At 48.9% G+C, this 19,001-nt stretch overlaps 10 non-coding genes across 10 annotated transcripts; 5 read left to right on the top strand and 5 right to left on the bottom strand.

Moving 5' to 3' along the window:
• Window positions 1-453: 453 nt before the first annotated feature.
• trnak-cuu (transfer RNA lysine (anticodon CUU)) lies at window positions 454-526 on the bottom strand. The gene has a single exon. It is a non-coding gene; the product is annotated as a tRNA-Lys (tRNA).
• Window positions 527-1,698: 1,172 nt separating this feature from the next.
• trnal-cag (transfer RNA leucine (anticodon CAG)) lies at window positions 1,699-1,781 on the top strand. Its single transcript has one exon. It is a non-coding gene; the product is annotated as a tRNA-Leu (tRNA).
• Window positions 1,782-4,571: 2,790 nt separating this feature from the next.
• On the bottom strand, window positions 4,572-4,644 carry trnak-cuu (transfer RNA lysine (anticodon CUU)). The gene has a single exon. It is a non-coding gene; the product is annotated as a tRNA-Lys (tRNA).
• Window positions 4,645-5,816: 1,172 nt separating this feature from the next.
• Window positions 5,817-5,899, top strand: trnal-cag (transfer RNA leucine (anticodon CAG)). Its single transcript has one exon. It is a non-coding gene; the product is annotated as a tRNA-Leu (tRNA).
• Window positions 5,900-8,689: 2,790 nt separating this feature from the next.
• trnak-cuu (transfer RNA lysine (anticodon CUU)) lies at window positions 8,690-8,762 on the bottom strand. Its single transcript has one exon. It is a non-coding gene; the product is annotated as a tRNA-Lys (tRNA).
• A 1,172-nt stretch (window positions 8,763-9,934) lies between these two features.
• Window positions 9,935-10,017, top strand: trnal-cag (transfer RNA leucine (anticodon CAG)). The gene has a single exon. It is a non-coding gene; the product is annotated as a tRNA-Leu (tRNA).
• Window positions 10,018-12,804: 2,787 nt separating this feature from the next.
• Window positions 12,805-12,877, bottom strand: trnak-cuu (transfer RNA lysine (anticodon CUU)). The gene has a single exon. It is a non-coding gene; the product is annotated as a tRNA-Lys (tRNA).
• Window positions 12,878-14,049: 1,172 nt separating this feature from the next.
• trnal-cag (transfer RNA leucine (anticodon CAG)) lies at window positions 14,050-14,132 on the top strand. The gene has a single exon. It is a non-coding gene; the product is annotated as a tRNA-Leu (tRNA).
• Window positions 14,133-16,919: 2,787 nt separating this feature from the next.
• Window positions 16,920-16,992, bottom strand: trnak-cuu (transfer RNA lysine (anticodon CUU)). The gene has a single exon. It is a non-coding gene; the product is annotated as a tRNA-Lys (tRNA).
• A 1,172-nt stretch (window positions 16,993-18,164) lies between these two features.
• Window positions 18,165-18,247, top strand: trnal-cag (transfer RNA leucine (anticodon CAG)). The gene has a single exon. It is a non-coding gene; the product is annotated as a tRNA-Leu (tRNA).
• Window positions 18,248-19,001: the final 754 nt, after the last annotated feature.

The raw sequence follows: 19,001 nt of genomic DNA, 5'->3' as shown, positions 1-19,001 counted from the left end.
GCTTTTCGCCCTTTCTTTCCCACATTTTTCCAGTGCGGTTATTGATCGCGTTCAAAATGTTTTCCCAACGTACGTGTTACCTGCAAAATCACAGTGAAACTGTTATGGCGAAAAGATTCCTAATAGTTATTGTATTAGAATAGCTCTCCAATTTCTTAGCCTTCGTACACGCAATGTTTAAGGAAACGCTAGAGTAAATGAAACTGTAAATAGACAGGAGCTCTTCTTAGTTTTCATACAAGTTATGATGGCTGCAGCTCCTATCTGCGTCCGGGTACCGGAGCCAAGGGATTATCTGCGGAACCTTTGATTTATCTCTCGGGCAAGGAGCTAGATACGCCCTTTTCATCTCGGTTTGATCACACCTGTGCATTAAAACGCAGTGCTCGGTACCATCGAGGTGTAAGAGGTTCAAGGATGAGCGGGAAACTTTGTTAATAAGGAGACGGGCACCGCCCAACGTGGGGCTCGAACCCACGACCCTGAGATTAAGAGTCTCATGCTCTACCGACTGAGCTAGCCGGGCGCCGGTGGAGCTGGTGGTTAACTTGTCCCTGTTGACGGCAATTTGACAAGGTATACTTCCTGGCTTTTCATCATGTGCTGACCGGATTCGAGAGTAGCACACCCTGTTCTTTGTTGATTACTGTACCTCCAGCAGCGCAAATGTCAGTAATCATTGAAATGTACGACCTACAATCTCCTCAGCATGCCCGCGTGGACTCCTCAGTGATCATCCTTCTACGTTCTGCTGTAGTTTTCATGCAAGTGAAAACCGTGCTCCAAATAACAGCGGCACAGTTGTATCCTGCGGTAAGCATTCTTCTAATTCCATCGTTTTGCTCCAGGTAAAAGGTAGCGCATCATAGTGTTGATATTCCAAGGATTCAGAGTCCGTATTGGATGGCTTGGATGCAGACATCGCTCAGAGCTCCCAGTATGATTTTCCCGAGATCAGTTTTGCAGTGTTTTAGTGCTTTACTACTTCCAGTGGGCCTTTGAATGCTCTGCTAAGTAGAGACGTGACATAATTACTAATGCGACCGAGTTTGCTGGCTGTTCCTGGTTCGTAATGATTAACGCGAGAAATCAATATAAACATAACTGCTTCGATTTCGAGGTTCAGTTGAAGCTTTCAAAGAAACTATCAAAGACCTCAGAACAACCGAAGACACATTTGGTCATCTCCGTATTGGTGAAGATTAAAGAGTCCCGCAAGTGTCAAGCTTGCACAAACACACACGAGAGAGAAACTCAGGACAGAATTTAAAGAAAGGGAGATGCAGACTATTTGAAGGCACTTTGCTAACCCAATGGCATGCTTAGGAATCGTGCATAGGACACATGTAGCAGAGGATGGTTTCGATCCATCGACCTCTGGGTTATGGGCCCAGCACCCTTCCGCTGCGCCACTCTGCTGACGGCCTCTTTGCGTGTGGCGCACAACTGCTCTTTTTATTTCCTACATAAGTGATGAAAGAGTTGAAAGTTTCAACGACAAACGCAGACGTCACTTTGAGCGCTTGGTGTTGTAGCACAAATCATCACATGCTGCTCTACACTGGATTATAAAAGCCGACACATTTTCCAAACATTTTAATGCTGGAGTCACACTGTAGTATTAATAACAGTGCGATACTCGAGGAGCGTAGTGGGATCGCGGTGGCTCATCAGACCGCCCCGGGACAGGGGGCCCGCGTCAGGATGGCCGAGCGGTCTAAGGCGCTGCGTTCAGGTCGCAGTCTCCCCTGGAGGCGTGGGTTCGAATCCCACTCCTGACAAAAAGCTTGCTCAGTGCCGTCTCCAGTCGGGTGCAAATGGGTGAAGCAGCCTGACGCAGGGAACGTGCGCCGATAGGCGTAGGTGTATCCCCTGCCTCCTCCGATTTAGCTCGTGCTCCATAGGATGGAAGCGGATGCTCTGGCTTTTTGACTCGAATATAACCTGATCACAACAGAAGGCCGTGCAGCCCAGTGCTGGTTTAAGAATGCCTCGTGTCTTCAGGCCCCTATTCCTTCAGGTTACCCCTTTGGAATAGTCGTCCGAAAAAGACGGGAAAGGAAAAGCATGTAAGCTCCCACACACTGCGTTAGCATTAGCGGTTGGAATCTGATGGGAGAAAAGCAACCTGGCTCGCCGTCAAGCAATCCATCCCTGGTCTCCCACGTGACAGGCGGGGATACGCACCACTATACTAACGAGGAGCGCTTGCTTGGCGCTTGAAGACACTTCCTCTTGCGGCTACTACTGTTTCCGGTTTCGTCTTTTCTTTTCATTCCTCCCAGAGGAGCGCATGAAAACGTTTCCATCTGCGCCATCCTCACCCCTCCAATGCTATGGTCCCTGCTCCTCCTGGTGCACTGCAAACACTCATTCAGCCGGTTCTTTCAGTTTGAATAATTAGGTCTTCAAAGGCTGGAAGTAGGGCGCAAGACATGCCAATGCCAAAAGCGTGGCTGTGTGCTTCCAGCTGTGAAATGTCACTGGTGGATGTTGAAGACATTACTTCCAAGGCAGCAGGTCCAAGCGATTTAGCGTTTGTACAAGAAGCAGGAAGAGAGAAACAGCACTCCGCCTTTTTCTGGGCAGGCCGAAGCGACAGGAGAAGGGCGCCGTAGTCGGCAGGATTCGAGCCGACGCGGGGAGACCCCAATGGCTTTCTAGCCCATCGCCTTAACCGCTCGGCCACGACTACAGGGAGCGCCGCCGCCGCCGCCGGCTTGCGATCATTTAACACGGAGGGCGAGGCGGCGGAGGTAACCTTTTTCAATGTCGCTCTCCGTTTCCCCAGAAAAAAAGCCAAATGACATGCTAGCACTCGGACACCCTTCAGAAGACTGAAGGGTGGCTTAAAGCTGGAAGGATTAGGTCTCCCCGTTCCGACGCGACAATCGAACTTCCTTAGGCAGAGAGAAAGCAACATCGAGGAGCGTCAACAAGACTTTAGAAGCTGCGCCACACGCCACTTTCAGTCGCAGACACAGCAGTTTTAAAGGCAGGAATCGCCTTTGCGAACGCCATGAGAAACAGAACGCAAGCTCAGGTCCTGCGGTTTAACAAACAGCCACGGCTTTCATGCGACTGGACATTTCTTTTCTGGAGCGAATTCACTTTCAACTTCAAGAAATTCACACAACTTGCGAAATACGAAATACAAATCTGGCTCATCGCTGCACAAGAAATACCGCCGGCTGGCAAGAAAATGACAACGGTGTTTTTCCTTAACGAAAAACTTCCCATGGAGAAAAACAACGGCTGTGCGTCTCTGTCGGCTTGATTCAGTTTAATGCAAGTATTCATTCTCCTCCTGGAAAATACAGCTTGCGAAAGATGAAATACAATTCTTGGCTTTTCTGGGTGAGTGCAGAAGAAATCCTGCCGGCTGGCAGAAGAATTCCAGCCTTTTTTACTCTTTAACCAGAAACTTGCGAATGATACAAAGCAAGCGGGGTGCGTTTCTGTGCAGCTGTTAACTGAACAGCTGCTGCTTCAAGCCCACCCAGGGCTCATTCCGATTTCAACATCATGCCCCCTGAAGGTAGACTGGATTTCTTTGCGAAGCATTCACCTTTTGGACGTTTCAGGAAAGGTGCGTGTCGATGCCAGACTTGAAAAGCTTTCCATACAAAGAAACAACATAGTGCTTTTGATTGATGGGAAACGGCAAGAGCGGTTTGAGCAGCTCCGGCCTCTCAACCGCTTTACAATGTGATCGGCACCTCGGTAGCCAGTTTAGAAGGCTGAAAAGGATGCTGGAAGCACAGCGACGTTCTAAAACCAGCGCTTGAAAAGCATCTGCATACATAAAATGTCCATTTCCCCAAAGCTGAATCTGCATCTTCAGAAGATTGTCAGCTATACGTTTTCGTTCTTTGTTTCCTTTTTTTACGACAAGCTTTCGAGAAATGAACTGTCTATTGTGATGAAGGCTGCATTAGAAATTGTGCATCTAGCTTAGTTCAATGAAATCGGGAGGTGCACCTGTCTCAAGCGGATGGCTCTTTGCAGGCACACTACGGAAACCTGCGGGCGCAAGTTGGGAGAAGTGACTCTTGCAGAGTGTTGAGCTTCGAGAAGAGGGCTCCGCTCAGGAAGATATTTCCACATGTTGAAGAGTCGCTTTTCGCCCTTTCTTTCCCACATTTTTCCAGTGCGGTTATTGATCGCGTTCAAAATGTTTTCCCAACGTACGTGTTACCTGCAAAATCACAGTGAAACTGTTATGGCGAAAAGATTCCTAATAGTTATTGTATTAGAATAGCTCTCCAATTTCTTAGCCTTCGTACACGCAATGTTTAAGGAAACGCTAGAGTAAATGAAACTGTAAATAGACAGGAGCTCTTCTTAGTTTTCATACAAGTTATGATGGCTGCAGCTCCTATCTGCGTCCGGGTACCGGAGCCAAGGGATTATCTGCGGAACCTTTGATTTATCTCTCGGGCAAGGAGCTAGATACGCCCTTTTCATCTCGGTTTGATCACACCTGTGCATTAAAACGCAGTGCTCGGTACCATCGAGGTGTAAGAGGTTCAAGGATGAGCGGGAAACTTTGTTAATAAGGAGACGGGCACCGCCCAACGTGGGGCTCGAACCCACGACCCTGAGATTAAGAGTCTCATGCTCTACCGACTGAGCTAGCCGGGCGCCGGTGGAGCTGGTGGTTAACTTGTCCCTGTTGACGGCAATTTGACAAGGTATACTTCCTGGCTTTTCATCATGTGCTGACCGGATTCGAGAGTAGCACACCCTGTTCTTTGTTGATTACTGTACCTCCAGCAGCGCAAATGTCAGTAATCATTGAAATGTACGACCTACAATCTCCTCAGCATGCCCGCGTGGACTCCTCAGTGATCATCCTTCTACGTTCTGCTGTAGTTTTCATGCAAGTGAAAACCGTGCTCCAAATAACAGCGGCACAGTTGTATCCTGCGGTAAGCATTCTTCTAATTCCATCGTTTTGCTCCAGGTAAAAGGTAGCGCATCATAGTGTTGATATTCCAAGGATTCAGAGTCCGTATTGGATGGCTTGGATGCAGACATCGCTCAGAGCTCCCAGTATGATTTTCCCGAGATCAGTTTTGCAGTGTTTTAGTGCTTTACTACTTCCAGTGGGCCTTTGAATGCTCTGCTAAGTAGAGACGTGACATAATTACTAATGCGACCGAGTTTGCTGGCTGTTCCTGGTTCGTAATGATTAACGCGAGAAATCAATATAAACATAACTGCTTCGATTTCGAGGTTCAGTTGAAGCTTTCAAAGAAACTATCAAAGACCTCAGAACAACCGAAGACACATTTGGTCATCTCCGTATTGGTGAAGATTAAAGAGTCCCGCAAGTGTCAAGCTTGCACAAACACACACGAGAGAGAAACTCAGGACAGAATTTAAAGAAAGGGAGATGCAGACTATTTGAAGGCACTTTGCTAACCCAATGGCATGCTTAGGAATCGTGCATAGGACACATGTAGCAGAGGATGGTTTCGATCCATCGACCTCTGGGTTATGGGCCCAGCACCCTTCCGCTGCGCCACTCTGCTGACGGCCTCTCTGCGTGTGGCGCACAACTGCTCTTTTTATTTCCTACATAAGTGATGAAAGAGTTGAAAGTTTCAACGACAAACGCAGACGTCACTTTGAGCGCTTGGTGTTGTAGCACAAATCATCACATGCTGCTCTACACTGGATTATAAAAGCCGACACATTTTCCAAACATTTTAATGCTGGAGTCACACTGTAGTATTAATAACAGTGCGATACTCGAGGAGCGTAGTGGGATCGCGGTGGCTCATCAGACCGCCCCGGGACAGGGGGCCCGCGTCAGGATGGCCGAGCGGTCTAAGGCGCTGCGTTCAGGTCGCAGTCTCCCCTGGAGGCGTGGGTTCGAATCCCACTCCTGACAAAAAGCTTGCTCAGTGCCGTCTCCAGTCGGGTGCAAATGGGTGAAGCAGCCTGACGCAGGGAACGTGCGCCGATAGGCGTAGGTGTATCCCCTGCCTCCTCCGATTTAGCTCGTGCTCCATAGGATGGAAGCGGATGCTCTGGCTTTTTGACTCGAATATAACCTGATCACAACAGAAGGCCGTGCAGCCCAGTGCTGGTTTAAGAATGCCTCGTGTCTTCAGGCCCCTATTCCTTCAGGTTACCCCTTTGGAATAGTCGTCCGAAAAAGACGGGAAAGGAAAAGCATGTAAGCTCCCACACACTGCGTTAGCATTAGCGGTTGGAATCTGATGGGAGAAAAGCAACCTGGCTCGCCGTCAAGCAATCCATCCCTGGTCTCCCACGTGACAGGCGGGGATACGCACCACTATACTAACGAGGAGCGCTTGCTTGGCGCTTGAAGACACTTCCTCTTGCGGCTACTACTGTTTCCGGTTTCGTCTTTTCTTTTCATTCCTCCCAGAGGAGCGCATGAAAACGTTTCCATCTGCGCCATCCTCACCCCTCCAATGCTATGGTCCCTGCTCCTCCTGGTGCACTGCAAACACTCATTCAGCCGGTTCTTTCAGTTTGAATAATTAGGTCTTCAAAGGCTGGAAGTAGGGCGCAAGACATGCCAATGCCAAAAGCGTGGCTGCGTGCTTCCAGCTGTGAAATGTCACTGGTGGATGTTGAAGACATTACTTCCAAGGCAGCAGGTCCAAGCGATTTAGCGTTTGTACAAGAAGCAGGAAGAGAGAAACAGCACTCCGCCTTTTTCTGGGCAGGCCGAAGCGACAGGAGAAGGGCGCCGTAGTCGGCAGGATTCGAGCCGACGCGGGGAGACCCCAATGGCTTTCTAGCCCATCGCCTTAACCGCTCGGCCACGACTACAGGGAGCGCCGCCGCCGCCGCCGGCTTGCGATCATTTAACACGGAGGGCGAGGCGGCGGAGGTAACCTTTTTCAATGTCGCTCTCCGTTTCCCCAGAAAAAAAGCCAAATGACATGCTAGCACTCGGACACCCTTCAGAAGACTGAAGGGTGGCTTAAAGCTGGAAGGATTAGGTCTCCCCGTTCCGACGCGACAATCGAACTTCCTTAGGCAGAGAGAAAGCAACATCGAGGAGCGTCAACAAGACTTTAGAAGCTGCGCCACACGCCACTTTCAGTCGCAGACACAGCAGTTTTAAAGGCAGGAATCGCCTTTGCGAACGCCATGAGAAACAGAACGCAAGCTCAGGTCCTGCGGTTTAACAAACAGCCACGGCTTTCATGCGACTGGACATTTCTTTTCTGGAGCGAATTCACTTTCAACTTCAAGAAATTCACACAACTTGCGAAATACGAAATACAAATCTGGCTCATCGCTGCACAAGAAATACCGCCGGCTGGCAAGAAAATGACAACGGTGTTTTTCCTTAACGAAAAACTTCCCATGGAGAAAAACAACGGCTGTGCGTCTCTGTCGGCTTGATTCAGTTTAATGCAAGTATTCATTCTCCTCCTGGAAAATACAGCTTGCGAAAGATGAAATACAATTCTTGGCTTTTCTGGGTGAGTGCAGAAGAAATCCTGCCGGCTGGCAGAAGAATTCCAGCCTTTTTTACTCTTTAACCAGAAACTTGCGAATGATACAAAGCAAGCGGGGTGCGTTTCTGTGCAGCTGTTAACTGAACAGCTGCTGCTTCAAGCCCACCCAGGGCTCATTCCGATTTCAACATCATGCCCCCTGAAGGTAGACTGGATTTCTTTGCGAAGCATTCACCTTTTGGACGTTTCAGGAAAGGTGCGTGTCGATGCCAGACTTGAAAAGCTTTCCATACAAAGAAACAACATAGTGCTTTTGATTGATGGGAAACGGCAAGAGCGGTTTGAGCAGCTCCGGCCTCTCAACCGCTTTACAATGTGATCGGCACCTCGGTAGCCAGTTTAGAAGGCTGAAAAGGATGCTGGAAGCACAGCGACGTTCTAAAACCAGCGCTTGAAAAGCATCTGCATACATAAAATGTCCATTTCCCCAAAGCTGAATCTGCATCTTCAGAAGATTGTCAGCTATACGTTTTCGTTCTTTGTTTCCTTTTTTTACGACAAGCTTTCGAGAAATGAACTGTCTATTGTGATGAAGGCTGCATTAGAAATTGTGCATCTAGCTTAGTTCAATGAAATCGGGAGGTGCACCTGTCTCAAGCGGATGGCTCTTTGCAGGCACACTACGGAAACCTGCGGGCGCAAGTTGGGAGAAGTGACTCTTGCAGAGTGTTGAGCTTCGAGAAGAGGGCTCCGCTCAGGAAGATATTTCCACATGTTGAAGAGTCGCTTTTCGCCCTTTCTTTCCCACATTTTTCCAGTGCGGTTATTGATCGCGTTCAAAATGTTTTCCCAACGTACGTGTTACCTGCAAAATCACAGTGAAACTGTTATGGCGAAAAGATTCCTAATAGTTATTGTATTAGAATAGCTCTCCAATTTCTTAGCCTTCGTACACGCAATGTTTAAGGAAACGCTAGAGTAAATGAAACTGTAAATAGACAGGAGCTCTTCTTAGTTTTCATACAAGTTATGATGGCTGCAGCTCCTATCTGCGTCCGGGTACCGGAGCCAAGGGATTATCTGCGGAACCTTTGATTTATCTCTCGGGCAAGGAGCTAGATACGCCCTTTTCATCTCGGTTTGATCACACCTGTGCATTAAAACGCAGTGCTCGGTACCATCGAGGTGTAAGAGGTTCAAGGATGAGCGGGAAACTTTGTTAATAAGGAGACGGGCACCGCCCAACGTGGGGCTCGAACCCACGACCCTGAGATTAAGAGTCTCATGCTCTACCGACTGAGCTAGCCGGGCGCCGGTGGAGCTGGTGGTTAACTTGTCCCTGTTGACGGCAATTTGACAAGGTATACTTCCTGGCTTTTCATCATGTGCTGACCGGATTCGAGAGTAGCACACCCTGTTCTTTGTTGATTACTGTACCTCCAGCAGCGCAAATGTCAGTAATCATTGAAATGTACGACCTACAATCTCCTCAGCATGCCCGCGTGGACTCCTCAGTGATCATCCTTCTACGTTCTGCTGTAGTTTTCATGCAAGTGAAAACCGTGCTCCAAATAACAGCGGCACAGTTGTATCCTGCGGTAAGCATTCTTCTAATTCCATCGTTTTGCTCCAGGTAAAAGGTAGCGCATCATAGTGTTGATATTCCAAGGTTTCAGAGTCCGTATTGGATGGCTTGGATGCAGACATCGCTCAGAGCTCCCAGTATGATTTTCCCGAGTTCAGTTTTGCAGTGTTTTAGTGCTTTACTACTTCCAGTGGGCCTTTGAATGCTCTGCTAAGTAGAGACGTGACATAATTACTAATGCGACCGAGTGTGCTGGCTGTTCCTGGTTCGTAATGATTAACGCGAGAAATCAATATAAACATAACTGCTTCGATTTCGAGGTTCAGTTGAAGCTTTCAAAGAAACTATCAAAGACCTCAGAACAACCGAAGACACATTTGGTCATCTCCGTATTGGTGAAGATTAAAGAGTCCCGCAAGTGTCAAGCTTGCACAAACACACACGAGAGAGAAACTCAGGACAGAATTTAAAGAAAGGGAGACACAGACTATTTGAAGGCACTTTGCTAACCCAATGGCATGCTTAGGAATCGTGCATAGGACACATGTAGCAGAGGATGGTTTCGATCCATCGACCTCTGGGTTATGGGCCCAGCACCCTTCCGCTGCGCCACTCTGCTGACGGCCTCTCTGCGTGTGGCGCACAACTGCTCTTTTTATTTCCTACATAAGTGATGAAAGAGTTGAAAGTTTCAACGACAAACGCAGACGTCACTTTGAGCGCTTGGTGTTGTAGCACAAATCATCACATGCTGCTCTACACTGGATTATAAAAGCCGACACATTTTCCAAACATTTTAATGCTGGAGTCACACTGTAGTATTAATAACAGTGCGATACTCGAGGAGCGTAGTGGGATCGCGGTGGCTCATCAGACCGCCCCGGGACAGGGGGCCCGCGTCAGGATGGCCGAGCGGTCTAAGGCGCTGCGTTCAGGTCGCAGTCTCCCCTGGAGGCGTGGGTTCGAATCCCACTCCTGACAAAAAGCTTGCTCAGTGCCGTCTCCAGTCGGGTGCAAATGGGTGAAGCAGCCTGACGCAGGGAACGTGCGCCGATAGGCGTAGGTGTATCCCCTGCCTCCTCCGATTTAGCTCGTGCTCCATAGGATGGAAGCGGATGCTCTGGCTTTTTGACTCGAATATAACCTGATCACAACAGAAGGCCGTGCAGCCCAGTGCTGGTTTAAGAATGCCTCGTGTCTTCAGGCCCCTATTCCTTCAGGTTACCCCTTTGGAATAGTCGTCCGAAAAAGACGGGAAAGGAAAAGCATGTAAGCTCCCACACACTGCGTTAGCATTAGCGGTTGGAATCTGATGGGAGAAAAGCAACCTGGCTCGCCGTCAAGCAATCCATCCCTGGTCTCCCACGTGACAGGCGGGGATACGCACCACTATACTAACGAGGAGCGCTTGCTTGGCGCTTGAAGACACTTCCTCTTGCGGCTACTACTGTTTCCGGTTTCGTCTTTTCTTTTCATTCCTCCCAGAGGAGCGCATGAAAACGTTTCCATCTGCGCCATCCTCACCCCTCCAATGCTATGGTCCCTGCTCCTCCTGGTGCACTGCAAACACTCATTCAGCCGGTTCTTTCAGTTTGAATAATTAGGTCTTCAAAGGCTGGAAGTAGGGCGCAAGACATGCCAATGCCAAAAGCGTGGCTGTGTGCTTCCAGCTGTGAAATGTCACTGGTGGATGTTGAAGACATTACTTCCAAGGCAGCAGGTCCAAGCGATTTAGCGTTTGTACAAGAAGCAGGAACAGAGAAACAGCACTCCGCCTTTTTCTGGGCAGGCCGAAGCGACAGGAGAAGGGCGCCGTAGTCGGCAGGATTCGAGCCGACGCGGGGAGACCCCAATGGCTTTCTAGCCCATCGCCTTAACCGCTCGGCCACGACTACAGGGAGCGCCGCCGCCGCCGGCTTGCGATCATTTAACACGGAGGGCGAGGCGGCGGAGGTAACCTTTTTCAATGTCGCTCTCCGTTTCCCCAGAAAAAAAGCCAAATGACATGCTAGCACTCGGACACCCTTCAGAAGACTGAAGGGTGGCTTAAAGCTGGAAGGATTAGGTCTCCCCGTTCCGACGCGACAATCGAACTTCCTTAGGCAGAGAGAAAGCAACATCGAGGAGCGTCAACAAGACTTTAGAAGCTGCGCCACACGCCACTTTCAGTCGCAGACACAGCAGTTTTAAAGGCAGGAATCGCCTTTGCGAACGCCATGAGAAACAGAACGCAAGCTCAGGTCCTGCGGTTTAACAAACAGCCACGGCTTTCATGCGACTGGACATTTCTTTTCTGGAGCGAATTCACTTTCAACTTCAAGAAATTCACACAACTTGCGAAATACGAAATACAAATCTGGCTCATCGCTGCACAAGAAATACCGCCGGCTGGCAAGAAAATGACAACGGTGTTTTTCCTTAACGAAAAACTTCCCATGGAGAAAAACAACGGCTGTGCGTCTCTGTCGGCTTGATTCAGTTTAATGCAAGTATTCATTCTCCTCCTGGAAAATACAGCTTGCGAAAGATGAAATACAATTCTTGGCTTTTCTGGGTGAGTGCAGAAGAAATCCTGCCGGCTGGCAGAAGAATTCCAGCCTTTTTTACTCTTTAACCAGAAACTTGCGAATGATACAAAGCAAGCGGGGTGCGTTTCTGTGCAGCTGTTAACTGAACAGCTGCTGCTTCAAGCCCACCCAGGGCTCATTCCGATTTCAACATCATGCCCCCTGAAGGTAGACTGGATTTCTTTGCGAAGCATTCACCTTTTGGACGTTTCAGGAAAGGTGCGTGTCGATGCCAGACTTGAAAAGCTTTCCATACAAAGAAACAACATAGTGCTTTTGATTGATGGGAAACGGCAAGAGCGGTTTGAGCAGCTCCGGCCTCTCAACCGCTTTACAATGTGATCGGCACCTCGGTAGCCAGTTTAGAAGGCTGAAAAGGATGCTGGAAGCACAGCGACGTTCTAAAACCAGCGCTTGAAAAGCATCTGCATACATAAAATGTCCATTTCCCCAAAGCTGAATCTGCATCTTCAGAAGATTGTCAGCTATACGTTTTCGTTCTTTGTTTCCTTTTTTTACGACAAGCTTTCGAGAAATGAACTGTCTATTGTGATGAAGGCTGCATTAGAAATTGTGCATCTAGCTTAGTTCAATGAAATCGGGAGGTGCACCTGTCTCAAGCGGATGGCTCTTTGCAGGCACACTACGGAAACCTGCGGGCGCAAGTTGGGAGAAGTGACTCTTGCAGAGTGTTGAGCTTCGAGAAGAGGGCTCTGCTCAGGAAGATATTTCCACATGTTGAAGAGTCGCTTTTCGCCCTTTCTTTCCCACATTTTTCCAGTGCGGTTATTGATCGCGTTCAAAATGTTTTCCCAACGTACGTGTTACCTGCAAAATCACAGTGAAACTGTTATGGCGAAAAGATTCCTAATAGTTATTGTATTAGAATAGCTCTCCAATTTCTTAGCCTTCGTACACGCAATGTTTAAGGAAACGCTAGAGTAAATGAAACTGTAAATAGACAGGAGCTCTTCTTAGTTTTCATACAAGTTATGATGGCTGCAGCTCCTATCTGCGTCCGGGTACCGGAGCCAAGGGATTATCTGCGGAACCTTTGATTTATCTCTCGGGCAAGGAGCTAGATACGCCCTTTTCATCTCGGTTTGATCACACCTGTGCATTAAAACGCAGTGCTCGGTACCATCGAGGTGTAAGAGGTTCAAGGATGAGCGGGAAACTTTGTTAATAAGGAGACGGGCACCGCCCAACGTGGGGCTCGAACCCACGACCCTGAGATTAAGAGTCTCATGCTCTACCGACTGAGCTAGCCGGGCGCCGGTGGAGCTGGTGGTTAACTTGTCCCTGTTGACGGCAATTTGACAAGGTATACTTCCTGGCTTTTCATCATGTGCTGACCGGATTCGAGAGTAGCACACCCTGTTCTTTGTTGATTACTGTACCTCCAGCAGCGCAAATGTCAGTAATCATTGAAATGTACGACCTACAATCTCCTCAGCATGCCCGCGTGGACTCCTCAGTGATCATCCTTCTACGTTCTGCTGTAGTTTTCATGCAAGTGAAAACCGTGCTCCAAATAACAGCGGCACAGTTGTATCCTGCGGTAAGCATTCTTCTAATTCCATCGTTTTGCTCCAGGTAAAAGGTAGCGCATCATAGTGTTGATATTCCAAGGTTTCAGAGTCCGTATTGGATGGCTTGGATGCAGACATCGCTCAGAGCTCCCAGTATGATTTTCCCGAGTTCAGTTTTGCAGTGTTTTAGTGCTTTACTACTTCCAGTGGGCCTTTGAATGCTCTGCTAAGTAGAGACGTGACATAATTACTAATGCGACCGAGTGTGCTGGCTGTTCCTGGTTCGTAATGATTAACGCGAGAAATCAATATAAACATAACTGCTTCGATTTCGAGGTTCAGTTGAAGCTTTCAAAGAAACTATCAAAGACCTCAGAACAACCGAAGACACATTTGGTCATCTCCGTATTGGTGAAGATTAAAGAGTCCCGCAAGTGTCAAGCTTGCACAAACACACACGAGAGAGAAACTCAGGACAGAATTTAAAGAAAGGGAGACGCAGACTATTTGAAGGCACTTTGCTAACCCAATGGCATGCTTAGGAATCGTGCATAGGACACATGTAGCAGAGGATGGTTTCGATCCATCGACCTCTGGGTTATGGGCCCAGCACCCTTCCGCTGCGCCACTCTGCTGACGGCCTCTCTGCGTGTGGCGCACAACTGCTCTTTTTATTTCCTACATAAGTGATGAAAGAGTTGAAAGTTTCAACGACAAACGCAGACGTCACTTTGAGCGCTTGGTGTTGTAGCACAAATCATCACATGCTGCTCTACACTGGATTATAAAAGCCGACACATTTTCCAAACATTTTAATGCTGGAGTCACACTGTAGTATTAATAACAGTGCGATACTCGAGGAGCGTAGTGGGATCGCGGTGGCTCATCAGACCGCCCCGGGACAGGGGGCCCGCGTCAGGATGGCCGAGCGGTCTAAGGCGCTGCGTTCAGGTCGCAGTCTCCCCTGGAGGCGTGGGTTCGAATCCCACTCCTGACAAAAAGCTTGCTCAGTGCCGTCTCCAGTCGGGTGCAAATGGGTGAAGCAGCCTGACGCAGGGAACGTGCGCCGATAGGCGTAGGTGTATCCCCTGCCTCCTCCGATTTAGCTCGTGCTCCATAGGATGGAAGCGGATGCTCTGGCTTTTTGACTCGAATATAACCTGATCACAACAGAAGGCCGTGCAGCCCAGTGCTGGTTTAAGAATGCCTCGTGTCTTCAGGCCCCTATTCCTTCAGGTTACCCCTTTGGAACAGTCGTCCGAAAAAGACGGGAAAGGAAAAGCATGTAAGCTCCCACACACTGCGTTAGCATTAGCGGTTGGAATCTGATGGGAGAAAAGCAACCTGGCTCGCCGTCAAGCAATCCATCCCTGGTCTCCCACGTGACAGGCGGGGATACGCACCACTATACTAACGAGGAGCGCTTGCTTGGCGCTTGAAGACACTTCCTCTTGCGGCTACTACTGTTTCCGGTTTCGTCTTTTCTTTTCATTCCTCCCAGAGGAGCGCATGAAAACGTTTCCATCTGCGCCATCCTCACCCCTCCAATGCTATGGTCCCTGCTCCTCCTGGTGCACTGCAAACACTCATTCAGCCGGTTCTTTCAGTTTGAATAATTAGGTCTTCAAAGGCTGGAAGTAGGGCGCAAGACATGCCAATGCCAAAAGCGTGGCTGTGTGCTTCCAGCTGTGAAATGTCACTGGTGGATGTTGAAGACATTACTTCCAAGGCAGCAGGTCCAAGCGATTTAGCGTTTGTACAAGAAGCAGGAAGAGAGAAACAGCACTCCGCCTTTTTCTGGGCAGGCCGAAGCGACAGGAGAAGGGCGCCGTAGTCGGCAGGATTCGAGCCGACGCGGGGAGACCCCAATGGCTTTCTAGCCCATCGCCTTAACCGCTCGGCCACGACTACAGGGAGCGCCGCCGCCGCCGGCTTGCGATCATTTAACACGGAGGGCGAGGCGGCGGAGGTAACCTTTTTCAATGTCGCTCTCCGTTTCCCCAGAAAAAAAGCCAAATGACATGCTAGCACTCGGACACCCTTCAGAAGACTGAAGGGTGGCTTAAAGCTGGAAGGATTAGGTCTCCCCGTTCCGACGCGACAATCGAACTTCCTTAGGCAGAGAGAAAGCAACATCGAGGAGCGTCAACAAGACTTTAGAAGCTGCGCCACACGCCACTTTCAGTCGCAGACACAGCAGTTTTAAAGGCAGGAATCGCCTTTGCGAACGCCATGAGAAACAGAACGCAAGCTCAGGTCCTGCGGTTTAACAAACAGCCACGGCTTTCATGCGACTGGACATTTCTTTTCTGGAGCGAATTCACTTTCAACTTCAAGAAATTCACACAACTTGCGAAATACGAAATACAAATCTGGCTCATCGCTGCACAAGAAATACCGCCGGCTGGCAAGAAAATGACAACGGTGTTTTTCCTTAACGAAAAACTTCCCATGGAGAAAAACAACGGCTGTGCGTCTCTGTCGGCTTGATTCAGTTTAATGCAAGTATTCATTCTCCTCCTGGAAAATACAGCTTGCGAAAGATGAAATACAATTCTTGGCTTTTCTGGGTGAGTGCAGAAGAAATCCTGCCGGCTGGCAGAAGAATTCCAGCCTTTTTTACTCTTTAACCAGAAACTTGCGAATGATACAAAGCAAGCGGGGTGCGTTTCTGTGCAGCTGTTAACTGAACAGCTGCTGCTTCAAGCCCACCCAGGGCTCATTCCGATTTCAACATCATGCCCCCTGAAGGTAGACTGGATTTCTTTGCGAAGCATTCACCTTTTGGACGTTTCAGGAAAGGTGCGTGTCGATGCCAGACTTGAAAAGCTTTCCATACAAAGAAACAACATAGTGCTTTTGATTGATGGGAAACGGCAAGAGCGGTTTGAGCAGCTCCGGCCTCTCAACCGCTTTACAATGTGATCGGCACCTCGGTAGCCAGTTTAGAAGGCTGAAAAGGATGCTGGAAGCACAGCGACGTTCTAAAACCAGCGCTTGAAAAGCATCTGCATACATAAAATGTCCATTTCCCCAAAGCTGAATCTGCATCTTCAGAAGATTGTCAGCTATACGTTTTCGTTCTTTGTTTCCTTTTTTTACGACAAGCTTTCGAGAAATGAACTGTCTATTGTGATGAAGGCTGCATTAGAAATTGTGCATCTAGCTTAGTTCAATGAAATCGGGAGGTGCACCTGTCTCAAGCGGATGGCTCTTTGCAGGCACACTACGGAAACCTGCGGGCGCAAGTTGGGAGAAGTGACTCTTGCAGAGTGTTGAGCTTCGAGAAGAGGGCTCCGCTCAGGAAGATATTTCCACATGTTGAAGAGTCGCTTTTCGCCCTTTCTTTCCCACATTTTTCCAGTGCGGTTATTGATCGCGTTCAAAATGTTTTCCCAACGTACGTGTTACCTGCAAAATCACAGTGAAACTGTTATGGCGAAAAGATTCCTAATAGTTATTGTATTAGAATAGCTCTCCAATTTCTTAGCCTTCGTACACGCAATGTTTAAGGAAACGCTAGAGTAAATGAAACTGTAAATAGACAGGAGCTCTTCTTAGTTTTCATACAAGTTATGATGGCTGCAGCTCCTATCTGCGTCCGGGTACCGGAGCCAAGGGATTATCTGCGGAACCTTTGATTTATCTCTCGGGCAAGGAGCTAGATACGCCCTTTTCATCTCGGTTTGATCACACCTGTGCATTAAAACGCAGTGCTCGGTACCATCGAGGTGTAAGAGGTTCAAGGATGAGCGGGAAACTTTGTTAATAAGGAGACGGGCACCGCCCAACGTGGGGCTCGAACCCACGACCCTGAGATTAAGAGTCTCATGCTCTACCGACTGAGCTAGCCGGGCGCCGGTGGAGCTGGTGGTTAACTTGTCCCTGTTGACGGCAATTTGACAAGGTATACTTCCTGGCTTTTCATCATGTGCTGACCGGATTCGAGAGTAGCACACCCTGTTCTTTGTTGATTACTGTACCTCCAGCAGCGCAAATGTCAGTAATCATTGAAATGTACGACCTACAATCTCCTCAGCATGCCCGCGTGGACTCCTCAGTGATCATCCTTCTACGTTCTGCTGTAGTTTTCATGCAAGTGAAAACCGTGCTCCAAATAACAGCGGCACAGTTGTATCCTGCGGTAAGCATTCTTCTAATTCCATCGTTTTGCTCCAGGTAAAAGGTAGCGCATCATAGTGTTGATATTCCAAGGTTTCAGAGTCCGTATTGGATGGCTTGGATGCAGACATCGCTCAGAGCTCCCAGTATGATTTTCCCGAGTTCAGTTTTGCAGTGTTTTAGTGCTTTACTACTTCCAGTGGGCCTTTGAATGCTCTGCTAAGTAGAGACGTGACATAATTACTAATGCGACCGAGTGTGCTGGCTGTTCCTGGTTCGTAATGATTAACGCGAGAAATCAATATAAACATAACTGCTTCGATTTCGAGGTTCAGTTGAAGCTTTCAAAGAAACTATCAAAGACCTCAGAACAACCGAAGACACATTTGGTCATCTCCGTATTGGTGAAGATTAAAGAGTCCCGCAAGTGTCAAGCTTGCACAAACACACACGAGAGAGAAACTCAGGACAGAATTTAAAGAAAGGGAGACGCAGACTATTTGAAGGCACTTTGCTAACCCAATGGCATGCTTAGGAATCGTGCATAGGACACATGTAGCAGAGGATGGTTTCGATCCATCGACCTCTGGGTTATGGGCCCAGCACGCTTCCGCTGCGCCACTCTGCTGACGGCCTCTCTGCGTGTGGCGCACAACTGCTCTTTTTATTTCCTACATAAGTGATGAAAGAGTTGAAAGTTTCAACGACAAACGCAGACGTCACTTTGAGCGCTTGGTGTTGTAGCACAAATCATCACATGCTGCTCTACACTGGATTATAAAAGCCGACACATTTTCCAAACATTTTAATGCTGGAGTCACACTGTAGTATTAATAACAGTGCGATACTCGAGGAGCGTAGTGGGATCGCGGTGGCTCATCAGACCGCCCCGGGACAGGGGGCCCGCGTCAGGATGGCCGAGCGGTCTAAGGCGCTGCGTTCAGGTCGCAGTCTCCCCTGGAGGCGTGGGTTCGAATCCCACTCCTGACAAAAAGCTTGCTCAGTGCCGTCTCCAGTCGGGTGCAAATGGGTGAAGCAGCCTGACGCAGGGAACGTGCGCCGATAGGCGTAGGTGTATCCCCTGCCTCTTCCGATTTAGCTCGTGCTCCATAGGATGGAAGCGGATGCTCTGGCTTTTTGACTCGAATATAACCTGATCACAACAGAAGGCCGTGCAGCCCAGTGCTGGTTTAAGAATGCCTCGTGTCTTCAGGCCCCTATTCCTTCAGGTTACCCCTTTGGAATAGTCGTCCGAAAAAGACGGGAAAGGAAAAGCATGTAAGCTCCCACACACTGCGTTAGCATTAGCGGTTGGAATCTGATGGGAGAAAAGCAACCTGGCTCGCCGTCAAGCAATCCATCCCTGGTCTCCCACGTGACAGGCGGGGATACGCACCACTATACTAACGAGGAGCGCTTGCTTGGCGCTTGAAGACACTTCCTCTTGCGGCTACTACTGTTTCCGGTTTCGTCTTTTCTTTTCATTCCTCCCAGAGGAGCGCATGAAAACGTTTCCATCTGCGCCATCCTCACCCCTCCAATGCTATGGTCCCTGCTCCTCCTGGTGCACTGCAAACACTCATTCAGCCGGTTCTTTCAGTTTGAATAATTAGGTCTTCAAAGGCTGGAAGTAGGGCGCAAGACATGCCAATGCCAAAAGCGTGGCTGTGTGCTTCCAGCTGTGAAATGTCACTGGTGGATGTTGAAGACATTACTTCCAAGGCAGCAGGTCCAAGCGATTTAG

This window comes from Lepisosteus platostomus, chromosome 26, assembly GCF_059453375.1.
Source record: "Lepisosteus platostomus isolate fLepPlt1 chromosome 26, fLepPlt1.hap1, whole genome shotgun sequence".
Classification (NCBI taxonomy): Eukaryota; Metazoa; Chordata; class Actinopteri; order Semionotiformes; family Lepisosteidae; genus Lepisosteus; species Lepisosteus platostomus.
This window is presented reverse-complemented; position numbering and strand designations above follow the sequence as displayed.